The 7763-nt window shown below is 37.8% G+C and overlaps 1 long non-coding RNA gene across 1 annotated transcript; it reads right to left on the bottom strand.

The window, feature by feature from the left end:
- LOC116731061 (uncharacterized) lies at positions 1-7294 on the bottom strand. The gene is made up of 2 exons (XR_004341519.1): positions 6607-7294; positions 1-307 (listed from the first exon to the last, which is right to left on the bottom strand). It is a non-coding gene; the product is annotated as an uncharacterized LOC116731061 (long non-coding RNA).
- Positions 7295-7763: the final 469 nt, after the last annotated feature.

The following is a 7763-nucleotide window of genomic DNA, read 5'->3' as shown; positions in this document are numbered from 1 at the left end:
TTCAGCCGTTCACTGATCATAAAGCATTAGAAGCACATTCACATTTATTAGTGTACATTAAATCATGCATATTTACATTATTAAATTTTCACTTTCAATTGAATCTTCAAAGGGATTTGGTCCAAAAGAAAGCCAATTTGTTGCCTTTTGCAGCATATTAATAAAAAATATATGTAAAAAATTATTAAACAGTACCATGTGAAACACTTTATGAAGGTTGTGTGCAGTCTGATCATCTGACTGATTGTCCTCACATTGTCCCTCAGTATTAAGCCCTGGGCCTGCACCATGAAGTAGTATGTATTGGCTGTTGGAAAGACTAAATATGTGTGTTAATAAATATATCAGAAATGTATACTTAATTCACTATTTATACTTATTGTATATTTTATCCCATACTTACTGACACCCATAGAAAGAAGTACATTTATTGATGAAATATAATGTTGCTCTAAAAGAATCAACCTCAAATTAGACTTCATTTGTTCAGTAGAGGAAGAATCTCACACTAGACTACTAGAAAATTTCTGAAGAAATTTAGCCGGGGCCTGCCAAGGCGTGCCCGTCGGTTTGGGCCCGGCGTTGTCACGCTACAAATTAGCATCGAAGCTAAAGAATGCTGCAACGTAATCAATAGCATGTGGAGAATCACAAGAACGTTAAGTAAGGTGGACGTGCACCATTCAGTATGATTTAAAATTTTGTCAAGGCTTTTATTTTGGAAGTTTTGTTAAACTTCATTTCAAAGGGCCAAACTAATCCCATGTGTAATAGTCGTTGGGTTAAAATAGTTATATAATGCTCAAAACACAAGTAGTTGATGTAAAAATATTAAAGGCTTTTATTTTGAAATGTTTGTTAAGCTTCATTTCAAAGCGCCAAACTAATCCCATGTTTATCAGTGCTTTGGATAAAAAAATCACATAATGCCCAAAAGAGCAAATACCTGATGTAAAATTGTCAAGGCTTTTAATTTGAAATTTTCAGTATGCTTCATTTCAAAGGGCCAAACTAATACCATGTGTAACAGTGCTTTGGATGAAAAAGTCAAATAAAGCCAAAAAGAGCAATTACATGATGTAAAAATATTCAAGGCTTTTATTTTGGAATTTTTGTTAAACTTCATTTCAAAGGGCCAACCTAATCCCATGAATAACAGTCATTGGATAAAATCAGTTATATAATGCTCAAAACACAAGTAGTTGATGTAAAAATATTAAAGGCTTTTATTTTGGAATTGTTGTTAAACTTCATTTCAAAGGGCCAAACTAATCCCATGTGTAATAGTCATTGGGTTAAATCAGTTATATAATGCTCAACAGAGCAATTACCTGATGTAAAAATATTCAAGGCTTTTATTTTGAAATTATTATTATGCTCTATTTTAAAGTTCCGAACTAATCCCATGTGTAACAGTGTTTTGGATGAAGCCAAAAAGAGCAATTACATGATGTAAAAATATTCAAGGCTTTTATTTTGAAATTTTTAGTTAAGCTTCATTTCAAAGGTCCAAACTCATCCCATGTATAACAGTCATTGGGTTAAATCAGTTATATAATGCTCAACAGAGCAATTACCTGATGTAAAAATATTAAAGGCTTTTATTTTGAAATTATTATTATGCTCCATTTTAAAGTTCCGAACTAATCCCATGTGTAACAGTGCTTTGGATGAAAAAGTCAAATAAAGCCAAAAAGAGCAATTACATGATGTAAAAATATTCAAGGCTTTTATTTTGAAATTTTTGTTAAGCTTCATTTCAAAGGGCCAACCTAATCCCATGAATAACAGTCATTGGATAAAATCAATTATATAATGCTCAAAACAGCAATAATCTCATGTAAAAATATTCAAGGCTTTTACTTTGAAATTTTCAGTATGCTTCATTTCAGAGGGCCAAACTAATACCATGTCTAAAAGTGCTTTGGATGAAAAAGTCATATAAAGCCAAAAAGAGCAATTACATCATGTAAAAATATTCAAGGCTTTTATTTTGAAATTTTCATTATGCTTAATTTTAAAGTTCCAAACTAATCCCATGTGTAACAGTTACTGAGTTAAATCAGTTATATACTACGGTGGCCGACAGGTGCAAATGCGCAGCAAAAGAGAAAACATGCAAACAAAAAAGAAGACACCCCCGAATGAAATGCAGCAAACAAAAAGAGAGACGCAAACACCCCCGAATGAAATGCAGCAAATAAAAAGAGAGACGCAAACACCCCCGAATGAAATGCAGCAAATAAAAAGAGAGACGCAAACACCCCCGAATGAAATGCAGCAAATAAAAAGAGACGCAAACACCCCCGAAAGAAATGCAGCAAATAAAAAGAGAGACGCAAACACCCCCGAATGAAATGCAGCAAACAAAAAGAGAGACGCAAACACCCCCGAATGAAATGCAGCAAACAAAAAGAGAGACGCAAACACCCCCGAATGAAATGCAGCAAACAAAAAGAGAGACGCAAACACCCCCGAATGAAATGCAGCAAATAAAAAGTGTTGAAAACGGAAGTGCTCCAGACCACTAGGGGGAGTCAAAGAAAATAGTATTCATTTCTATGGGACCAGATGCAAGATTCAGAGAAAGAAATTTGAAAGAAAGTAAAGGTATCTCTCTGAATCTTGCATCTGGAAAGTGTGATTATTGTGAGAAGTCTGAAACAATAGAGCATGTTATTTTAGAGTGTTGTAAGTATGAAGAAGAGAGAAGATGCATGCTGAGAGAGTGTGTAGGTATTAAAGAAAGGTTTAATTTAATAGAATTTTTGAGGAGAGATTTCGGGAGTAGACATATTCAAATAATTATTCGGTATCTTAAAAAAACAAAGCTATTTCATAGGATATGAGTAGAGCAAGTTGGGTGTGAATGTGTAAAGAATATCAAAGAGGGGTATATAAAGTTATAAGCAAGTTGGATAATATAAGCAGCTGTGTATGTGTGGGGGTATGTTTAATCAGGAGTTAATGGAGGGAAAAGGTAGAAAGTGAAAGTTTATAGACCATCTCGAACCACACTCCATACTGGTAAGTGGCGGTAATGCTACTGTAAGTTTGTTGCCAACCGCCAATAAATACCAAGAAGAAGAAGAAGAATCTTGCATCTGGGCCCATAGAAATGAATACTATTTTCTTTGACTCCCCCTAGTGGTCTGGAGCACTTCCGTTTTCAACACTTTTTATTTGCTGCATTTCATTCGGGGGTGTTTGCGTCTCTCTTTTTGTTTGCTGCATTTCATTCGGGGGTGTTTGCGTCTCTCTTTTTGTTTGCTGCATTTCATTCGGGGGTGTTTGCGTCTCTCTTTTTGTTTGCTGCATTTCATTCGGGGGTGTTTGCGTCTCTCTTTTTATTTGCTGCATTTCTTTCGGGGGTGTTTGCGTCTCTTTTTATTTGCTGCATTTCATTCGGGGGTGTTTGCGTCTCTCTTTTTATTTGCTGCATTTCATTCGGGGGTGTTTGCGTCTCTCTTTTTGTTTGCTGCATTTCATTCGGGGGTGTCTTCTTTTTTGTTTGCATGTTTTCTCTTTTGCTGCGCATTTGCACCTGTCGGCCACCGTAATATACAGCCCATAGCAGCAAGTAGTTCTAAAGGCCAGTTCAGTCCTGCTCTGTTTCAACTGAGGGTTCCACTATAGATAGAACTACAGTGATGCATATTTGTAGTCCTAATCATCAGCCAATAGCCTCTTGAGTTCCGTTGCTATGGTAAATAATTTTCTCACCAAAGTGTGAACTGTTAGTGAGAGAGGCTGGGGCAGAGAATACTCTATTTGAGCCTGCCAGTTTTACTGAAAAAAAGCATTGGGAACAAATCCTTTCCGTTCGGGAACCGTAATACATATTCGAAAAGCGTTTGAAGCATATGAGAGGGCTATGTGTCTTCTGCAATAGTCCCGAGATTCATATCTCTACCTCACTCACAGCAATAACAGTGATGAGAGAAAGAAATGTTTTGCACAGATCTGAAATTCTAGTCAAATACATGGGAGACAGCCTGAGATAGCCTGAGAAAATCCTGTCGCATGACTTTGCTCTGAAGCACCGTGACAGAAAACCGTACGGTCTAGATAAATTTCGAAAACATTTTACCGGAGCAGACATGCGTATCAATGTCAGGACCGATTTTGATACCAATCGTGCGATATTTGTGGGCGTGATGGCGATTTCAAAATTATTTTGGGGTGAAAAATTGTCTTCATTTCTCACTCTAGCAGAGGGGCACTCAGGAAGATTCACACTCTAATTTTAGGAAAAATGAGAAACTTTGGGTCGCTTAGAGACAAATTGTGGACAAACCGTAACTGGTATCGACGAGCCGTCTTCACTTTCGAAGAGATCACAGACGTATCTACAAAATGAAATTTGAATGGCATTTCTACGTGAATTCGTGACGACACAGAGAATCCTCAAAAATAGGGTATTTGTAGGATTTTTCCCATTGACTTATAATGGGGTTTTTTTCGTAGTTTTTTGCGAATTATGTCGCCACGTTAACCCCGAATCCCACCAAAAGTAATAGCTCCAATGGCGTGAATTTTCTGCACGTTTTGATACCTCATTTGTAGGTGTGCACGCAGCGGTATGAGCCGCATTAACGGTTACGGAAGAAAAATAAATAATACTTAAAGAGACGCTTTCTGCCGACAATAGTAATAGGTTCCTGCCATTGCTTTGCATGGCAGGCCCCAATTAAGAACAGCAAGCAAAAAGATTGGCTGTTGGAGGTATCAAGTTTTCATAAAACCTATTTTATGAAATTGCTACACTACACAATAGTGTAGCTTTTGGCAATATAGCTACACCAAAAGTATTTGCTCACCTCCCTTGACTCACATATGAGTTTAAGTGACATCCCATTCATAATATATGAATGGGATGTCACTTAATATGACCTTCAATATGTTCAATATGACCTTGGTCCACCCTTTGCAGCTAGAACATCTTCAACTCTTCTAGGATGAAGGTCAACAAAGTTTAGGAGAGTTTATGGAGATTTTTGTCCATTCTTCCAGAAGTGCATTTGTGAGGTCACGTACTGATGTTGGACGTGACCAACATCAGTATGTCAGAACATTCATCCCAAAGGTCTTCTATTGGGTTGAGGTCAGGACTCTGTGCAGGCCAGTCACGTTCATCCACACCAGACTCTCTATCCATGTCTTTATGGACATTTCTTTGTGCACTGGTGCATAGTCATAGTGGAAGAGGAAGAGGCCAGATCCAAACTGTTCCCACAAAGTTGGGAGTATAGAAATGTCCAAAATGTCTTGGTATGCTGAAGCATTCAGAGTTCCTTTCACTGAACTAAGGGACCAAGCCCAGCTCCTGAAAAACAACTCCACACCATAATCCTCCTTCCACCAAACCTTACATTAATACAATGCAGTCGGACAAGTACCGTAAGTGTCAGTTTACAAGGCCTACCACTTTGTGGCTGAGTTGTTCTTGTTCCCAAACACTTCTATTTGTTGCACAGGTGACATTATATCACAGTTCCTCGCTGGAATTCACTGAGCTCCTGAGAACGACTCATAGTTTCACAAATGTTTATAAAAACAGTCTGCATGCCTAGGTGCTTCATTTTATACACCTGTGGCCATGAAAGTGATTGGAACACCTGATTCTGATCACTTGGATAGGTGAACAAATACTTTTGGCAATATAGTGTACATGTGCAGAATGCTTCCTTTCACTCTCCTTGGAACAGTCTATACAATAAAATGATGTTCCTCCCTAAAAGAATTATGCATTTTCTAAGATTCCAGTAAAATCTCACTGTGTCATGCTGAGACTCCAGTTCTGGAACAATTACGGTCACAAAGGAATGGTTTGAAAAGGTTTATTTGGGATGAAGAACAGGATTAAGAACTTGCACATGGGGAAGTAATGGTCCAGGGGAAAAGGGAAGTTGATTATTTTTTGATATTTGAGAGGTGATGTTCATGTTTGATTTTCAGATGATAATGCGGTTTGGGAAAAAGATGGAGCTCCAGTAGTAGGTCAGTTTATCCACAGAGGCACTGATTGGTTGGGAGGAGGTGAGCAGTTTGCTTGGTGGTTATATGTCTGTATTTATTTCCAAGATGACAAGACATTTGGCCACATCATCGCAAAAATGGTTCACTAGATTCAAACTCTACCTTTTTCCATGGCCGTCTTGATCCAGTTTATTTTTCTTAACATGAATTCTCATCAAGAATTCTCAATGAATGCAGAAGCTGGCAATTAATCAAACCAGTGGAGATAAACAGATTGTGTTGAATTGATGCTGCAGAAACAGGAACCATTAAATAATTAAATACACATTTAATTTATCGGCTGCTGTGTTTGCATGTTAATGATTTAATCATGTATTTAATAAATTGTCAATTAAGTAAATCATTTAAACATATAATTAAACATTTAATTTATTTCGTGTTACATTTAATTATTTAAGTGTGTATTCATTTATTTAATTTTGTCCTTTTCAACTCTCCATACTGTAAAGTCGCACAACGCAACCGAAGTTTTACTTTATTTCCAGACTGTTTCTGTTTTTGAACCATGCAGTGTTGCTGTTTGCTGCCGATAAGACCTTGTAGCTTGGACAGATGTTAACTACTAACCTGTTCCAGGGGCCACATAAATAAAGTAAAGACAGGTGGTGGACATAGAGAAGAGAAATATGACGACCAAAAATGGGTTAGCAGCAGGCTCTTTAAATTAAACATTTTGGCTTCAGCTTGCTTCTCTTTCGCAGACCTTGCACTGCAATTGAAAACTATAGGGAATCACAGTATCATCCAGCTCGGTGTTGGTAAAAGCTTGAATCATGAAGCGCAACTGAGCCCAAAAGACAGGCTAAGGTAAATAATGCTCAATTATTCCCAGGATATTTTTAACTGGAAAAAGCATGTCTGGACTATTTCCATCAAGCGAACATAGCTGCAGAACGCACAACATCCGAGCAATGCCAGAAAGGGATCCATCCACCGACTGTACCGGACGAGCCTTCCATGGCTGCAGTATTTCCAGCAAAGATTAAGATCAGTGTTTGCAGAGGCAGGTCCGCTTCTCCGTCCTCACTGCGGCTGGACGAAGCGATGTTTCCAAACGGAATCATTAGGAAAGCAGCCTCCCCATGGATCCACTCCAGGAAGCATGATCTAAAGAAGAGGCCGGACAAATCAGGTAGTCTAAAGACTGGTCATATTTAATTGTGTCCGCTGTCTGCTCGCAATGCTGGAATTGTTTGCGGGGGATGTAAACCCTTCCCTCTCGCAGTCGTCTCCATGGGAACCAGTTAGCCTGACCAGATGTAAACCTCCACCCTTTTGCCCCGTAATCACTGCTTCTAAGTATTTCTAACTTGATTTAAAACACTAAATTCATCTGTTGTTCTTTTGGCAAATTTAACATGAGAGAGTCCAGTAATTAAATGAGACAGTTAATAGATATGAAAGTTAAATAAATAATATAAAGAAGTTATCTATTTATGTTGTATGCTGAGACATCTGCATAGTACATCACTTTTATCACGTTTATTAAAACTTTCACAGTAGGGATCTGGTTGCTTCGTCTCATTAATTTAAAAACATCAAACCAATCAACCCCAACGCTACAGGGTCGGAGGACTGTAGCCCTTGTATATGATGAGCAGGTAAAATGGTCGTCCGATCATTTTAATTTTTAATTACTACAGATAGATTCTCTAGTAATATCCCACCATATCCAGATGGTGGGATATTACTACATTTACACTATAAGTTTGACCGAACAATTT

Source organism: Xiphophorus hellerii, chromosome 13 (genome assembly GCF_003331165.1).
Source record: "Xiphophorus hellerii strain 12219 chromosome 13, Xiphophorus_hellerii-4.1, whole genome shotgun sequence".
Lineage (NCBI taxonomy): Eukaryota > Metazoa > Chordata > Actinopteri > Cyprinodontiformes > Poeciliidae > Xiphophorus > Xiphophorus hellerii.
The sequence above is the reverse complement of the archived record's forward strand: the minus strand, read 5'-3'. Positions and strand labels throughout refer to the sequence as shown.